Consider the following 19,528-nt stretch of genomic DNA (forward strand, 5'->3'; position numbering starts at 1 on the left):
TTGAGAAGTGTCTATTCAGGTTCTTTGTCCACTTTCAATCAGATTGTTTTTTGGTGTTGATTTTTATAAGTTCTTTATAAATTTTGGATATTAACCCCTTATCAGATGTATCATTGGTGAATATGTTTTATCAAGCAGTAGGTTGTCTTTTCATTTTGTTGTTGATTTCCTTTGCAGTGCAAAACTTTTTAGTTTGATGTAGTCCCAGTTTTTTTCTTTTGTTTCCATTACCCAAGGGATATATCAGAAAAAATACTGTTATGAGGAATGTCTGAGATTTTACTGCCTATGATTTCTTATAGGATTTTTATTGTTTTGAATCTAATGTTTAAGTGTTTAATCCATTTTGAGTTTATTCTTATGTATGATATAAGAAGGTGGTCTAGTTTCATTTTTTTTCACCTATTGTCCAATTTTCATACTATTTATTTATTTATTTATTTATTGAAGTCAAAACTTTTACTTTATTAAATTCAAGCTTTAGTACAAAATTAACAAAATTAAAAACTGTCACAGTGAATGGGAATATCTATCTTGCTTTTTGTTTTAAATAGACTTTTTATTGTTGATAGTGTTATAAATATCTCACCTTACCCCCCGCCCTGACTTTTACCCCCATCTTCCCAGCTCCTCCCCCCATGTCTTCATTGCCCTATTGCCTGTGTCCATGGGCTATGCCTGTAAGTATATAAGTTCTTTGGTTTATCTCTTCTCATCCCCTCAACCCCACATCGAGGGATGTCAGTCTGTTCCATGCCTCCCTGCTTCAGGTCTTATTTTATTGGCCAATTCATTCTGCTCATTAGATTCCACAAATAAGTAAGATCATGTTATATTTGTCTTTCTCAGATTGGTTTATTTCACTTAACATAATAGTCTTCAGGTCCATCCATGCTGTCCCAAAGGGTAAGAGATCCCCCTTTTTTACACCTGCATAGTATTCCATTGTGTAACTGTCCCACGGCTTTTTTTGTCCATTCATCTACTGATGGGTACTTGGGCTGTTTCCAAATTTTAGCTTTATGAATAATGCTGCTATGAACATAGAGGTGCACATATTCTTTCTGATTGGAGTTTGGGGGGTTTTAGGACATATTCCCAGAAGTGGGATCACTGAGTCAAACGGAAGTTCCATTTTTAATTTTTTAAGGAAACTCCATGCTGTTTTCCATAGTGGCTGCACCAGTCTGCATTCCCACAAACAGTGAACTAGTGTTCCCTTTTCTCCATATCCTCGCCAGCATTTGTTGTTTGTTGTTTTTTTTTTATGATAGCCATTCTGACAGGTGTGAGGTGACATCTCATTGATTTTAATTTGCATTTCTCTGATGATTAGTGACTTTGAGCATTTTTTCATATGTCTCTTGGCCATTTGTATGTCCTCTTTGGAGAAATGTCTATTCAGGTCTTCTGCCCACTTTTTTATTGGATTGTTTGTCTTCCTTTTGTTGAGTAGCCAACACTATTTATTGAATAGACTATCTTTACCCCATTGTATGTTTTTTCCTCCTTTTCAAATATTAATTGACCATAAAGGTGTGAGTTTATTTCTGTGCTCTCTATTTTGTTACATTGATCTATATGTTGGTTTTTATGCCAGTACTATGCTGTTTTGATTATGATGGTCTTGTAGTATAGTTTGATATCAGGTAGTGTGATTCCTTTAACTTTGTTCTTCTTTCTCAAGATTGCTGTTGCTATTCGGGGTCCTTTGTGGTTCCCTATAAATTTTTAAAATATTTTTTCTAGTTCTGTGAAATACTCCACTGCCATCTTGATAGGAATTGTGTTGGAAATATAAATTGCTTTGGGTTAGTGTGGACCTTTTAATGATGTTAATTATTCCTATTCATGAACATGGTATATGCTTCCACCTATTTGTATCCTCTTTAATTTTTTTCTTTGGTGTCTTATAATTTTCAAGTACAGGTGTTTTGTTTTTTTTTTTTACCTCCTTGGTTAAATTTTTTCCTAGGTACCTTATTTTTGTTGCAATAGTAAATGGATTATTTTATTAGTTTTCTTTTTTTGATAGTTCATTATTGGTGTATAAAAATGCAATTGGTTTCTGGATATTTACTTGTATCCTACTACTTTACTGAATTTATTTATTGGTTCCAGTAGGTTTTCAGTGGAATCTTTAGGATTCTCTATATACAGTATCATGTCATCTACAAATAATGACAGTTTTACTTTTTCCTTTCCAATTTGAATGCCTTCTATTTCTTCTTATTGTCTGTATACTATGGCTTTCACCCACTTCTAGTGGTCAATAACCTATGCTGAAAACCCCAACCCAACTTCCTAACTAAGATTTAGGTGTTGGATGAGAAAAGGCCTAAGCAGGAAGTTATCCACAGAGCATCTATTTTCCCTTCCGGATAAATCACTGCAGAGAAACCACACAACAGCTTGGTCTTATTTTCAACTTCTTTCTTCCAGCTATAGGATTTGGAGTACTTATAGGCACAATTATAATCCCACCATTACACAACCTTACATAACCGGTGTGCCCTGTAAAGTTCTGTATGTGGAACTTCCCTTAAATAAATCTTAGGAGAGCTATGGGAACAGAAACCCACTGAAGTACTGTCAGAATTTACGCTCTTTGTTTAGAGTGAACCAAGAAGACTGTTTTCTCCAGTAGCCTGAGCAAGACAGAACATCACCAACTAGGGAAGAATTTTGAGAAGGCAGAAACATGGGGGCCATTTCAATCCCAAGTCATCACCCCCAAAAAGGAAGGAGCATTGGATAAGGAAGGCAAACCGAGAACTCATATCTTAACACTGTACATGTGGAGGGTTAAGCACAGAGAGAGAAGGGAGATTTAGAAGATAACAAGGGGGAGGTTCAGATGGATGCTGAAAATTGGCAGGAATTTAAGACAATGGACAGCCAGATGTACTAGTGATACTCATAAGACAAGATCTTTGCATGAGAAAGAAGAAAACAAAAAAGTCCAAGGCTTTGGGACTGCCCAGGTAGAAGGAGGCTACTGATTTTTTTGTCCCCAAAGGATATTTAGAATCCAGGGTGTTACAGGCAATGGGATCCGTTACCAGCAGTGAAAGTGAGGAAAGTGCTTAAAATGGTTTCCCCTAATTAAGGTAGCATCCAGGCCCTGGATGCATTTGAAATGACAGATAGAACTGAAATTGCTTCTAAAACATCAGGAGAGTTTGACTTGTAGATTAAATTCAAAACACAAAAACCTTAACCAGAAATCTAGCATCTATCTAGGGGTACCAAAGAAGGGAAGGACCTAAAATTTTTAAAAATTAGTACCTGGTGAGAGGTTATGCTGGTCTCTCTATGCAAAGGAGTCCCAGTAAGAGGGCAGGAAGAGAACTGTATAGAGGAGCTACATGCTGTGAGTAAAATGGCCTACCTAGTGAGAGGAACCTAATGGAAGTGTGTGGGAAGAGCTGATTAATTAACTGACTTGTATGGAGTCATATAATTATAAACCTCCCACAATTCTATTATAGTGACTCCAGTAGGGGCAGCCATTTACTTCATAGCCCTTGAGCACCTGAATCAACAGTGCATGCAGTGCTCCTTCCCCTTCCATATGAGACCATCATTAAAAATTGACTGGAGATTACAGATCAGACATAAGAAGTGCATAAAATTGTAGTAAGCCAGGAATGTGTGAGATGAAAGGTGGAGGGAGAAAACAAACAGTGACCTCAAGGTGAGGAACCCATCTTTGAAACTGCTTATTGGCCACACAGGTCCCAAGGGCCTGTTAAGATATATTTTTTTAAAATATATTTTATTGAGTTTTTACAGAGAGGAAAGGAGAGAGATAGAGAGTTAGAAACATCGATGAGAGAGAAACATCGACCAGCTGCCTCCTGCACACTCCCCACTGGGGATGTGCCCGCAACCAAGGTACATGCCCTTGACCGGAATCGAACCTGGGACCTTTCAGTCCGCAGGCCGACGCTCTATCTACTGAGCCAAACCGGTTTCGGCATGATATATTTATATTAATTGCAGTCCCCCCCTTCTTCCCAACATATTGCAGAGCCCCTTTAGACTATGGAAATATGACATCTGATATTTGTGGAAAGAGAGAATAGTGACTGAATGATATGTGGTCCAATAGACAGCTGAAGCTGCAAGTTGGATGCAGAACATAAGGGAAAGGACTGAATGTCACAGCTCCTATAAAAGGACATATCACAAATGAGTCAATTTTTATTATATTGTTTGACCTAATGTGCTTGAAATATGGCAAACTGTCCAACACTATGACACTTAAAAGATTTTGGCCTGACAGTTCCTGATCCCTTCAATATGGGTGGCATTTCATTTAGAAAAATATATGACGCCTGCCAGAAGAGATATAAAGCTGAGAGAGAGAGCCTATAAACAGTTAGAGCTCTGTTGGCCTTTTTCTCAACCTTGAGTTGATCTGTCAAGTCTGAATTATATTGTATTTTCACAAAGCCTTTAGTTATTCTTCAAATGTGTTCAGAGAGGGAGTGGGTTATAGGGGTAGAACCCTGAATTATATTCCAACCATCTGAGTTCTGTCAAGTGAGAGAGCAAGGAAATGGGTAGCTTAACCTCTCCAAGTCTCAGTTTCACTACTCTATCAAAAGGAGTAAACACCTCATCTACCTCACAAAGTTGTACTCTGCTGAGACAAAATGGATGTGCCTTGTAAACTGAAATGCACTTTATAAATATAAGGAATTATCATTTATCATCACCATAGATCAGGGTCAACAATTTTTTAAAATAAAGAGGCAGGTAGTTAATATTTTAGGTTTTGTGCCCACAAAAGGTTCTGTTGCATATTGTTGTTATTGCTTTTAATGACCTTAAAAAAACCATTTCTGAGTTTATAGGCCTTACAGAACAGGCCGCTGCCCGGATTTGACCTGTGTACTGTAGATTGCCAGCTTCTGTCCCAGATTATCAACATACCATTGGGCTGATGATCCACCTTCTCTGTATTTTGTAATGTTTCCTAGAAGCCCACTAGCTTTTAAAAAAAATTTTGTTATCTTTGCCCAAAGACATATTTACTGGTTTTTAGGGAAAGAGAAAGAGAAACATCGATGTGAGAGAGAAACATCTTCGGTTGCTTCCCATGCGCACCCCAACCAGGGATCAAACCCTCAACCAAAGTTTTGCCCTGACTGAGAATCGAACTCACAATCTTTTGGTGTATGGAACGATGCTCCAACCAACTGAACCATCCAGCCAGGGCAGTAAATCTGCTATCTTGACTGTAAGACAATAACGATTACCCAAATCTTTCCATTTTTATTGAGGTAAAATTCACATAACATAGAATTCTCCGTTTTAACCATACTAAAGTGTACATTTCAGCAGCTTTTAGTACATTTACAATGTTGTGTGACCATCACCACTATACACTGAGTGGCCAGATTATTATGACCACCTGACATTTGTAAGCAAATTAGCTATAATTTTCCACTGAAGTTGCTAGAGGGCCAGATCATTATAAACGTCTGAATAGCACAATATATCTAATTATCATTGCTGATCAAGTTCATCCTATCATGTTGATGGCGTATCCAAATGGAGATGGCTTCTTCCAACAAGACAGTGCACCATGCCACGGTGCTCATATTGTGCAGGAGTGGTTTCAAGAACATGAGGGAGACTTCACCTTGCTTAGGTGGCCCCCACAATCACCAGATCTCAATCCAATTGAGCATTTGTGGGACGAAGTTAAAAGAGCCATCAGGCAGCTGGTTCCACAACCATCAAATCTCACAGAACTGGACAGTGCTATTCATCAGGCATGGTGTCAGATTCCTCACATCACCTTTCAACATTTCGTGGAGTCAATGCCAAGAAAAATCACCACAGTACTGATGGGGTGGCCCAACGAAGTACTGATGGGGTGGTCATAATAATCTGGCTGGTCATAATAATCTGGCCACTCAGTGTATAATTACAGAACATTCTGAGCACCCTGTAAAGAAACCCATACCATGAAGCAGTTGCTTCTTTTCCCCCCTCCCCGCAGCCCCTGGCACCCAACAATTTCTGGATAATAAAGACCATTATAAACTTATGAACAAAAATGATACAGAGGCAGAGCTGCCTCGAACAGACTGTCAAACTACAGCAGCAAGGCCGGGGAGGGCAGGAGGGGGGTGGGTAAGAGATCAACCGAAGGACTTGTATGCATGCATATAAGCATAACCAATGGACATAAGACACTGGGGGGTAGGGGAGACCAGGGGATTGTCAAGGGCGGGGGGAAAAAAAAAGGAGACATATGTAATACTCTTTGTAATACTTTAAGCAATAAAAAAAAATCTGCTTTCAGTCTCTATGAATTTTCCCATCCTAGAAATTGCATATAAATAAAATCATACAATATATGATTTTTTTGTATCTGATTTCTTTCATTTAGCATAATGGTTTCAAGGTTCATTGATGTTGTAACATGTATCAGTATTTCATTTCTTTACATGGCTAAATAATATTCCACTGTATGAACATTTTTTAGTTATAATTGATGGATATTTGAGTGTTTACACTTTTGGATATTAAAATAATGCTGATATGAACACTTATGTACAAGTTTTTGTGTGGACATATGTTTTCATTTCCCTTGGGCATATACTTTAACAGTGGAATTGCTGGGTCATGTGGTAATTCTGTTTAACTTTTTGATATGTGGTTTCCACAATGGCTGCCCCATTTTGCATTCCCATGAGCAATGTATGAGGCTTCCAGTTTCTCCACATCTTCACCAGAACTTGTTATTATCTGTTTTGTAAATTATAGCCACCCTAATGGGTGTAAAATGGTATCTCATTGTGGTTTTGCTTTTGATTTGTATTTCCCTGATAACTAATGATGTCATGTGTTTATTAGCCATTAGTATATTTTCTTTGAAGAGATGTCTATCCAGTTCCTTTAAATTGAGTTATTTGTATTTTTTTTTTTTTTAGTTTGGTTATAAGAGTTTTGTGTATTCTAGATACTAGACCCTTGTATGTGAGTTGCTTCTCTTTTGCTTCTTTCTGAATTATCTTTGTCTTTTGACAGTTGGATTATAACATATCTTCATTTCTATCTCCAAATTTATCCTTCTTGGAGCTCTTGAGCTTACTAGACATGTACATTCATATATTTCATTGTATTGGGGATTGGATTTTTTGGCCATCATTTCTTCAAATATTCTTTCTGCACTCACACTCCTCTCCCCCATCTCCTTCAGGGACATTGTGTGTATAATGTTACACTTGAGCCCTCGACTATGTGGCACAGCTGGTTGGGTGCTTTCCTGTGCAGTGAACGGTTGCCCATTTCATTTCTGGTCAGGGCATGTGCCCGGTTGCGGGCTGTATCCCCGGTCAGGGGGTGGTGTTCAGGAGGTAGCCTGGTGTTTCCCTCTCACATTGTTTTTCTCCCTCTCTCCCTTCCCTCCCTCTAAAAACCAATAAATTTTTTTAAAGGAAAAAGAAAAATGGTACTCTTGATAGTGTTCCACAGGTTTCTGAGGGACTGTTCATTTTCTTTATTTATTTTTCCTTTATGCTGCTCACACTGGACTCAAATCCAAGTTCTTTTATTTGTTTGTTATGTAAAACATCTATCTGGCCTCAGTTTCCTCATCCAATAAATAGGAGGAATACAACTTACTCTACTAGGTTGTTATAAAAGCTAAAGTACAAGCTAGTAGAGTAACCTAGCAATATATGTTTTTCAAAATACTATTTTGAAAGAGTATCATACTAAACCATTATGGATCATTACTCTGTAAGCTTTAATTGGTTTCCAAGAAGAAGGTGGATCTTGAGAGAAATGTGACATAGGACAAGTTGTCGTAAATGTTTCCTTCCACGTCCCGCGTGGTTCAGGGTTCAATATCAGGAAGAGGAGCCGCACACAAATGAAATAGAAAAGACAAGAGATAATTTGGAAATATTGGGGGACCAAGTGGGTAAGTCCAACTCAAGAGGAAGGACTTCCACCCATGCTCAGTCTGCACCGACCTTTTATAGTCTGAGGTAAACAATGTAGTGGTTACCATAGTTACAGTTCTTGTGAGTTTCACCTGTTTTGATCATGTTTACACTCCCTGCACTTCCCTCAGCCCATTAGCTTCCCAGGTAAGATCTGGGGAGTGTTATAAGGTCAAGCCTAATTATGCTAAGAGGACTGAGGCCTCTAAGCTGGGACTTGTTTTTGACTTTGCCAGCAGGTCAGTCCAAGGCTCAACCCTATATCAGTTTCCCACAACAAGTAAGTTGGATTAAGCAGAGGACAGCAACTTGGATGCTACTCTTTATGTCCTAGGTAACTTGAGAAGCATTAGAATACTGCCTAAGGATAGGGGTAGAATGACAAGGCAAGAAAGACAATATTTTACTTTATAATTTTGTCCTAGATTAATCCAGTGACCACCACTTACAACTTAGTCCCACAGAGTAGTCAAATTCATAATTAAAGGTTGATTTCTCCCTAAAAAAAAAAGCTTCTCAAACACACACACACACACACACACACACACACACACACACACACACACACGCGCGCGCACAAAAACAACACAAAATAAGCAAAAGCAAAAGCAAAAGATCCTTTGCTTATTAAGACCTCAATTAATTTCCCACCTTTCCTCTAAAAATTTCTTGACTAGTCTGATTCACAAAGATTTCTCTATATTTAAACTAACTTTTGTCTGTATCACTATTTTGGCATTAAATCATAAATTGCTTTTGTAACATTGCAGTGTTAACTTTTCATGTATGCCAACTCAGCTCCTCCTCTACTGCCCCTCCCTTATTTTCTATAATCTCCTTGAAACTGTATTTTAACATGTATTTATTTGTATTTGTTATATCACTCAATACAGTGTTAGGCACATAGTAAGTATCTAATAACATTTTTTTAAATATTTATAGCATTATAAAAATCTATCTCAAAAAATAGATGAAATTCTTTCAGTATCTTCATGTCAAGGCAAATCATTTGAGTGAGGACTAGTTATTTGAGCTCATCTACAAGCTTAATATGCTTCAACAGAGGGCAAGGGTCCTATATAATACTTAAAATGGAGTACAATTCTATACTATAACCTAAGAAATACTCTTTTAAGGAGAACCCTTCTATCTTCAAGTCCTACTTCTCTCTATTAATCCAGAGGTACTGCCTGCTATATCAAAAACCCTACAAACTCTTTTAGCCCAAATAACCCTGGTTTCAAAGTAAACTGTATGGCACATTGTGTTCATTCTTCATTTCAGACTTTTTAAGAAGCAACAGAAACTTTGCACTTGCCTATTCTCCCCAGTATATCCAGTCAGTTACCTCTGGGGTGCATCAGCTCATCCCTCGTGTATCCAGGCTGTCAGAAAGTGATCATTAATTATAGGGGCTCCTTTCCAGCCTCTTGGGTTCCTTACCCCTCTTGATTATATAGGGCAACCTGGCCCATTCTACAGAGCTTCTTCCTGCCATCATATTATTGACCCTTAGTTATGAAAGCTTTTTCCTGGAAAACTGTGTCAAAGGTTAATGTGACTTTTTTCCTCCTCAGATTTATTTTACTGGAAACAAACTCCCCAGAATGCTATGTAGATAGTTATTTATCTTTATAACTTGAAAAGGCCATGTTCATACTAGGGGCTCTGGGTGAATCTTACCATTGTTATTTTTCCTCTGTCACCTCCCACCAGTCTCATCAGCTAAAAAGACCCAAAGCACACTGAAAGAGAGTAGGTTAATGGAATGCGGGGCTTGGCCTTCTGAAGGGCATGGATTCCCTCCACCCTCCAACGGTTTGTCATTGGACACTGGAAAAAACAAGGACATTGATGGCTCTCTAGGGCTTTTCCATCTTGAATTTGAATGAGCCTGCCCTAGGGTGAATCAATAGTGATCTTTGCTTTATGTTTTTCATCCACACTACTATGCTGCTGAGAGCAACATCTCTATTAAAACATGGGCTGGAGGGCAGTTTTATAGTATTGGAAAGGCAGCCACATTTTCTTTCCAGTTTAATATTAACTTGGAATTTTAGCTTAGTACTTTCTCTGAGGCTTGAAGTATTGGGGGATAATGGGTGGTCCACCCTACTATTTCAGAAACCAGATTGTAGCTTCTCCAGGGATGCCTCCTTCATCTGAAAGGACAAAAATGTAAACATTTCAGTTATGTCCTGAACATGGGAGAGCGTTAAGGCTGGATGGACAGCAAAGACTAGGCCAGCCCTGGAGCCTAGTTCAAAGGCTACATATTCTAAGAAGATTTAATGGTTCTCTCTTTTGTGTTTTCAGGTCACTTTAAAAAAAATGAAAATGTTACTTTATTTTTAATTACTCAATTAATACAGGAATGCATTCTTATTTTAAAGAATTCAAATGATGCCGAAAAAAATACCCATTTACTTACCTTCTTGCCCAGCAGTCCAAATCCCCTCTCCAGAGGTAATCCTATATAATGAAGAAGTAATATGCAAATTGACCATCACTCCAGCACACAAGACGGCCATCCCCATGTGGTCAAAGATGGCCACCCCCATGTGGACACAAGATGGCCACCACAAGATGGCCTGCAGGGGAGGGCAGTTGTGGGAGAACAGGCCTGCAGGGGAAGGCAGTTGGGGGGGACCCAGGCCTGCAGGGGAAGGCAGTTGGGGGGGGGGCAAGGGCTGCAGGGGAGGACACTTGAGGGGAACCAGGTCTGCAGGGGAGAGCAGTTGGGGGGACCAGCCCTGAAGGGGAAGGCAGTTGTGGGCGACCAGCCCTACAGGGAGGGCAGTTGGGGGAGACCAGGCCTGCATGGGAGGGCAGTTAGGGGGGGACCAGTCCTGCAGGGGATTGTAGTTAGGGGCAATCGGGCTGGCAGGGGAACAGTTAGGCATCAATCAGGCTGGCAGGGGCATAGTTAGGGGCAATCAGGCAGGCAGGCAGGCGAACAGTTGGGAGCCAGCTGTCCTGTGAGAGGGATGTCCGACTGCCCGTTTTGGTGGGATCAGGCCTGAACAGGCAGTTGGACACCCATCAAGGGGTCCCAGATTTGAGAGGGTGCAGGCTGGGCTGAGGGACACACACCCTCTCTCCCCCCACCCCCTGCACGAATTTCATGTACCAGGCCTCTAGTACCTGTTATAAACTTGATGTATCTCCTTTCAGACTTCTTATATGCACATGAAATCATATATATATATATATATATATATATATATATATATATACACACACACACACATTGAAAACATGTCATTTTTACAGTTATAAATAGTATCATGCTGTATATGTCATTCTGCAACATTTTTCCCTTTGCAACATTTTTCCCTTCTAGATCAGTGTTTCTCAAATGTTAGTGTGCATCAGAAACACCTGGGGGCCTGGCTGGTGTCACTCAGTGGTTGAGCATCGATGTAAGAACCAGGAGGTCATGATTCGATTCCCAGTCAGTGCACATGCCCGAGTTGCAGGCTTAGTCCCCAGTAGGGGCTGTGCAGGAGGCAGCTGATCAATTATTCTCTCTCATCATTGATGTTTCTATCTCCCTTCGTCTCTAAAATCAATAATAAAAATACAGTTTTTTAAAAAGTAACACTGGGGGAGGGGCTTGTTAAAACACAGATTTCTGACTTCCACCTCCAGAGTTTCTGGGGTGAATCCTAAATATTTGCATTTCTATAAAGCCCTCAGTTAAGCTGAAACTGCTGGTCCAGGGACCACACTTTAAGAACACTTAATGCCTTAAGCAGTATGTCTAGAGATATTTCCATGAATACACTTCATTCTTTGCTTTTTAAAAAAGATGTTTTTATTAAATTTTAGAGAGAGAGGAAGAGGAAGGGATAGAGATATAGAAACATCAATGTGAGAGTATCATCGATTGGCTGACTCCTGCACACAACCCGGGCATGTGTCCTGACCAGAATCAAATTGGTGACCTGTTGGTTCCTGGGTTGACACTCAACCACTGAGCCACACCAGCTTGGCTACACTTCATTTTTGCAACTGCTGCATAGCATTCCACAAAAACATGTTGTACATACTTGCTCCCCTTTCCACCACCCACTCTCTGTCCATCTGCCTTGAAAAAAAAAAGTGGCTATATAAGGGCAAAATAAATGGATTCTCTCTATGCTCAGATGCTAATAATTTGCTGGTTTCATGTTACCAGGTATAGACATCACTTATCTTGCCCTTTCGTAAGATGGAATGGTACTGGGAAAGGACACCCATTTTACACTTTGTGTTTAGCACTTTCATTTGAAAATCATAAAACATTCTTATTCCTTTGGTCCTTATCTCTTCTGCCTGAGGCCTGATAGTTTGCTATCAGACAAACATTTACTACAGTCATATGCAGATAACTGACTATCTCCAGTGGACTTGCAATATGTTTCTCAGTCCCATTTCTTTACTAAGGCATGAATTACAACTCTCTGCTCATTGAATGATTAACTGAAATTACTTATTCATATTATTACCTACTATTAGAATTACACTATACTAGAACTTGAGAGCTAAAAAATTTTAAGCTGAGCTTTCTGTTCTCAAGGGGTATAGATGTTAGGCGGAAAGATTACACATTTACATATGAAACATTCAAGCAATACATGATGTATGATTAGGTGCTAATATGTATAGTATAAATCTGTGTTGTTCAATACTAGCCACTTGTGGCTATCAAGCAACTGAAATATGACAAGTCAGAATTGAGGTATGCTATACATGTAAAATATATATGAAATTTCAAAACCTTAGGACAAAGAAAAGTATGTAAAATATCTCATTAACAATGTTTATATTGACTATATGTTAAATTATAATATTTTTAGTATATTTGATTAAATAAAATAGTTATAAATTTATTTTATCTTTTTTAAATGTGACCACTAGAAAAATTAAAATTATATATATGTAGGGCTCACATTGTCTTTCTATTGAACAGAGTTGCTATAGATAATTAAGTGTTGTGAGAATTAAAAAAAAAAGACTAATAAGCTGGAGTTGTCACAGAGGAATGAGACTCTGTTACAAATGATGAAAACTCAACACAGACATCTTAATTAAATATATACACCACACACACAAATTTTGGGTGATACTTTATTGGCTCAATTAAGAAGTCTACAAAATATATTTGGGACTGCCTTAGACCATCTCATCCACCATATGAAGACAACATAGTCAAGATAGGCAAAATTCTGATGATGCTATTTTAGCCCCAGACTCACAATGCCCTAGGTAAGTAACATAATCAGGAAAGAACATCTTTTCTTCTAGCTTCTACCAGAGCCCTGTGATTTCTAGGCAAAACCAGTCAGGAGGAGTTTAAATTGAAATAGCAAGAGATCTTATCTCTAAGGAATATTAAAAGTTTCCCCTCTAGTTTGCCTCTTTTTTAAAAAAAAAATATGGAACACTTCACAAATTTGCACGTCATCCTTGCTCAGGAGCCATACTAATCTCTGTATTGTTCCAATTTTAGTATATGTGCTGCCAAAGTGAGCACTAGTTTGCCTCTTTTTAAAAATAAAAGATTGATATCACTACATACCCATCAGAATGACTAACTAAAAAGTATTGACACCACCAAATTCTGGTGAGGATGTAAAGAAACTCATTTATTTCCAACTACTCTGGAAAATGTTTTGGCATTTTCTTTAAAAAAAAAAATTAAACATGCCACTACTAAATTGCTCAGCAATTGTACTTATGGGCACTTGTCCCATATAAATGAAAATTTATGTTCACACACAAACCTGTGCACGAATGTCCATCAGCTTTTTTTTTTTTTTTACAATGGCCAAGAATTGGAAACTCAAATGTCCTTCAACAGATGAATGGTTAAATAAACTGTGCTATGTACATAGCATGGAATACTACTCAACAATAAAAAGAAACAAACTATTGGTACATGCAGTAACTTGAATGAGTATCTAGGGAAATTATGCTGAGTGAAAAAAAGCCAATCACAAAAATTTGCACACTGCATGATTTCATTCATATAATATTATTGAAACAACAAACTTATAAGAGTGGAGGAGAGGTTAATGGTTGCCAGAGGTCAGGGATGAGGATATGGTGGGAAGTGGAGGTGAACTTGGTTATAACCTGCAACATGAGGGATCTCTGTGGTGTTGGAACTGACCAGTATCTTGATTATAGTAGTGGACACATGAACCTACTCAAGTGATAAAATTGTAATGCACACACACACACACACACACACACACACACACACACACACACACAATGAGTACCAGCAAAATTAGGAAAATCTGAGTAAGGTTGCAGGTTATATCAATGTCAACATCCTGGTTGTGATATACTAAAATTTATTTGGAGTGCATATTCAATGAAACAGAAAAGTATACAAGGACTCTCTCTGTATTATTTCTTACAACTGCATGTTGAATCTACAATTCTGAATAAAAATTTCAATGAAAAAGAAGTCAGAGAACCTGACCTGTGTGGCTCAGTGGTTGAGCATCAACCTATGAACCAGGAGGTCATGATTCAATTCCTGGTCAGGGCACATGTCCGGGTTGTGGGCTCGATCCTCAGTGGGGGTGGGGGCGTACAAGAAGCAGCCTATCAATAGTTTTCTCTCATCATTGATGTTTCTATCTCTCGCTCCCTCTCCCTTACGCTCTGAAATCAAGAAAATTATATTTTAAAAAAGAAGTCAGAGAAAAGCTTTAAAAAATTGAGACCTAAAAAGATCCTCAACCCCAGAGTGCTCCAATGTGAGTAAAGCTTTTAATCTATTTGCTTCTGCCAGATGTCACAACCTTTAGCACTGAACTTTTTCTCCATTAATGTCTCCATTTAAATGCCTATACTTTTTCACTTGCCCCCAAGTTGCTACTGTGTGTTGTGAGCATCACACACAGTGTTTCTTGGTAATCTTCTCCTGTCTCATCTCATACATGTCTTCTCACATATAGTATTCTTACTGGTAAACCATTTGTGTTTTTATAAATCTGGTGACTTTTATTTTTTTAAATATGCTTTTTATTGATTTTGGAGAGAGAAAAGGGGAGAAGGATAGGGAGATAGAAACATCCATGAAAGAGAAAATCATTGATCAGCTGCCTCCTGCACGCCCCTTACTGGGGATCAAGCCCACAGTCCGGGCATGTGCCTGACTGGGAATCTAACCTGGGATCTCTTGGCTCATAGGCTGATGCTCAACCACTGAGCCACACCAGCCAGACAAATCTGATGACTTTTGAAAGCAACAACAATGTCAAAGACACTGGCTCAGGGCATTGCACTGCCAGTCTATCTTGATCTGATCTGGCAGCCTCATTTAGTCTTGAGGCCAGTCCTTTAAGCCATTTCATTTTCCTTCATCTTATCTGTAGGAAGATAGTCTAGAAAAGTCTTATATTTTAGTCATTTTAGAGTGTGCTGGTTAAGAACAAGAGCTTTGGAATTAGGCAGACCTAAGTTTGAACCGAGGGTTTGCTACTTACTAGCTGTAACCTGAGGCTACTGAGTCTATATCCTCCTCTGTAAAATGAGGATAATATCTACATCATTAGGCTCTTGTAAGGATGAAATGAGATAATGTATGTCAAATACCTAGCATACAGTAGATTATCATTTGTCATTCTTCCATTATTCTTGCTCTTTCTACCCGTAGACCTCACAGCATTCCAGCTTTTCACCAGCAGGCTTTTTGGGGGGTACCCAAAGCCAGGATACATTTTTCTAGTATTTTGCCTCCCAATATTTTACATGCTTTCGCTACCTCATGCCTTTATAAAGCTAAAACAGATAACTGGGCATCATAGTGGAAGAATGTGGCTACTGATCAGGGATAGCAGAAGGTTCATTCTCTCCTTTGTTTGAGTCATAATCCTAGACAGTCCTTCAGTCTTTTCTTGCCTACTCAGACCTTGAGTGGGCTTAGCAATGTCCCATCTAGGCCATCATATGTATGCGGTAAACATCAATGAACTGGTAGGCTTATCCTTTTCCCCAGTCCAACCATATCCCTCAGGCCCTAGAGCTCAATTGATCTCTCCTGCATTAATCAGAAATATAGTTGCTTTACTCAGATAATTCTGAACAAGGTGGTGGTATAATTTTTCCCAATCCTAAGGGAGAATCTTTCAAAGCCAGTTGGAGAAAGCAAACAATACTAACAACATTATCACAAGTCAGTCTTTCCACATGAAAGGTAACATACACTAGGGCAGTGGTTCTCAAAGTGTGCTCTCTGGACCAGCAGCATTAGCATCACCTGGGAATTTATTAGAGGTGCAAAATCTTGGGTCACATTGCAGAACTTCTGAATCAGGATCTCTGGGGGTGAGGCCTAGCAATCTTTCTATTAACCTCTCCATGTGACTCAGATAAACACTAAAGTCTGAGAGCCACTGGTGTAGTGGTTAGAAGCACAGACTCAGAAGTCACATTGCTTGGCTTTAGCTCCATTACTAGTTGTGTGACTTTGGGGAAGTTATTTATACTCCCATACCTCAGTTTTCTTATCTGTAAAATGGGAATAATAGTTCTCTTCTTGAAACTCCCACATTTTTCCCTCTTGCCTTTAGCAACACTACATTTTCCTGTTTTAACTTATTCCTCACTGGCCCCTCAGCCTCTTTTCCTGATTCCTTGTCCTTTGCTTGATCTCTAAATGTTGGAGGCCCCAGGGCTCAATCCAGGAACCGCTTCCTCTTTTTTATTCTATTCTCTCTCTAGATAATGTCATACAATCCCAAGGCTTTAAATATTATCTATGTGCTGTTGTCTCCCAAATTAATTTATATTGACATCACCCAGAACTTGAGACAGGTACATATGACTATTGACACCTCAATTTGGAATTTTATTTTATTAGGCGTCTGGACCTTCACATATTCAAAACTGAACTTTTGATACCTGATCAATCCCTTATTCTTTTTTTTTATTTGCCACAAGTGTTTATTGATTTTAAAAAGTCTGCATCATTTCCCCTGTCATATATAATTTTAATGTAGTCAAATCTGCTATCTTATTTGCAATTACTTTTGCAGTTTCTAAGTATAGCAAGTCTTGTATTCTCCATATTAGAAAATAAATATTTGAGTGTATGTAAAATAAAAAAGCATGGTTCAGTATGTACTGAACAGTATATTAACATTGGTGTAAACTTTTTTTGGTCTAAAGTTTTACATATGTCTTCTTTTTACCCAATTGACCGCCCCACCCCCGCCATCCATTCCCACCCCAGGCAAGCCCCCACCACCCAGTGTCTGTGTCCATTGGTTATGCTAATATGCAATTCCCTTATTCTTTTTTAAAAAAATATAATTTATTGATTTTTCACAGAAAGGAAGGGAAAGGGATAGAGAGTTAGAAACATCGATGAGAGAGAAACACCGATCAGCTGCCTCCTGCATGCCTCCTACTGGGGATGTGCCCGCAACCAAAGTACGTGCCCTTGACTGAATCGAACCTGGGATCTTTCAGTCTGCAGGCTGACGCTCTATCCACTGAGCCAAACCAATTAGGGCAATTCCCTTATTCTTGAGTCTTCCACAGTTTAGTAAAGGATCCCAGCATTTACCCAAGTCAAAAATCCTGGATATAATGTACAGGTTTGGGTTTATGGCAGGTCCATCCCCCTTGGTCTCTCATAGTGACCCATGCCAGAGCAAACTGTGGACTTGAACTATTGCCTGGCCTCTCTGTCCATTGACTGCAGGCATTGAAGTGGATTGCACAGTGGGGGAAAAAAGAGAAGAAACCTGGAAATTCCTGAGTCTTCTCTTTCCTTTTACACCAAACCATCCAGACCATCACCAAAACCTATGTCTCTAACTCCAAAAATTCATACAGAATTGTCCTTTTCTCTGCTCCCCACTACCTTACTTTTAGCCACCACCATCTCTTATGTTGTTTACTTGCAGTAGTCCCCTATTCGTTTTTCTGCTTCCATTCTCACTCCATTTGGTCTATTTTCCAAAGTGTCAGAGAGATCTTTAAAAATGTGAACCTAATCACCTCACTTTTCTGCTTTAGACCTTCCAATATCTTCTCTGAACAATTATTCAAAACAAGAATGAAATCTAAGGCCCTGACCCAGGACCATAAGGCCTCCATGATCTAAACCCTGCCTGCTTCTACAACCTACTCTCATATGACTCTCCCCATTGTTCCTGACACTCCTGTCACAGCATCTTTCTCTGTATTTTTCCAACATGTCAAGCTCCTTCCTGTCATCAGGTTCCCACGCTCACTGTTCCCTCTGCTTGGAACATTTCTCCCCCAGGTCTGCAAATGGCTGGCTTTTTATGATTTGGATCTTGGCTCAAATGTCATCTCCTCAGAGAGTCATTCCCTTACTAACCAGTCAAAAGTAGACCCTCCATCTCAATCACATCACCCTGTTTTTATTTTGTTCATAGCACTTATCAAAGCATCTGTCATTATTTGTTTGTGTGTTTGTTTCTCTGCACTGAAATATAAGCTCTATGAGAGCAAGGACCTGTCTATACTGTTCACTGTTGTATTCCAGTCTCTAGCACTGTGCTGGCACATAAAAGGCCCTCCGCATATATTTTCTGAATTAATGAATATTCTTAAATAGTTGTAGTTCTTAGAAAATGGGTATTTCTCATCTATATGCTGAAACATTCCAGACATATGTTCCTACATGCATACCTATATTCACACTTAATCTTAGATTCTCTTTTTCCTCTGAGCAACTTATAGCTATATATATATATATATATATATATATATATATATATATATATAGAGAGAGAGAGAGAGAGAGAGAGAGAGAGAGAGAGAGAGATATTAGAAATGTGTTTGATAAATGTTCATAGAGTGAATAAAGAAATGAACTTCTACAACTTTTTCTCTGTTTCACCTAGCAACAGTGATGATCCTGATATTTGCGTATCAATTATATTTCCCTGAAAGCACTGCCCTCCAAATGAAAAAGAGGATTACCTACATGTAATAATGGAAGGAAATAACAGTTAAACCAATTAGGAAAGCTAGTTCCAGAGTAAGCCTGCTTCAGGCTGGGGGGTAGTCCTTAATTTGGATCTCAAACTTTAGCATGTATCCTATATAATAAAAGACCAATATGCGAATTATCCCCATGGGCAGGAGTTCGATCAACTGGGAGTTAGATGAACTGGGAGTTAGATGTGCACTGACCACTAGGGGTCGACGCGGAACATGGTGGGCATTGGCTACACAGCGCTGGCAGTGGGCAGCAGTGGAGGCACTGCAAGTCCCGATAGGCCCTGACAAGAGTGGGACCTCAGTGGGATAGTGGAGCAGGTGAGCAGGCAATGCCAGGCCAAAGCGGGTGCAAGTGGGAGCCCTGATGGCCCCACCAGTTGCCCCACAGATCAGCCCTGATTGCCGGCCAGGCCTAGGAACCCTATCTGTGCAAGAATTTTGTGCACTGGGCCTCTACTTTATTTATAAGACAGCAGTGATTCTGATTCAGTAGGTCTCGAGTAGGCGTGACCCCCAGCCTTGTCTGTTCAAGACTTTCCCAGTTTTAATACTGAAAGTCCGATGTCTGAGGAAAG

At 39.2% G+C, this 19,528-nt stretch overlaps 2 non-coding genes across 2 annotated transcripts; one reads left to right on the top strand and one right to left on the bottom strand.

Annotated features, from left to right (window-relative positions):
* Positions 1-13,384: 13,384 nt before the first annotated feature.
* On the bottom strand, positions 13,385-13,488 carry LOC118654816. The gene has a single exon (XR_004967081.1). It is a non-coding gene; the product is annotated as a U6 spliceosomal RNA (small nuclear RNA).
* Positions 13,489-17,566: 4,078 nt separating this feature from the next.
* On the top strand, positions 17,567-17,702 carry LOC118654864. Its single transcript, XR_004967122.1, has one exon. It is a non-coding gene; the product is annotated as a small nucleolar RNA SNORA42/SNORA80 family (small nucleolar RNA).
* Positions 17,703-19,528: the final 1,826 nt, after the last annotated feature.

The sequence above is a fragment of the Myotis myotis genome, unplaced genomic scaffold (genome assembly GCF_014108235.1).
Source record: "Myotis myotis isolate mMyoMyo1 unplaced genomic scaffold, mMyoMyo1.p scaffold_m19_p_4, whole genome shotgun sequence".
Lineage (NCBI taxonomy): Eukaryota > Metazoa > Chordata > Mammalia > Chiroptera > Vespertilionidae > Myotis > Myotis myotis.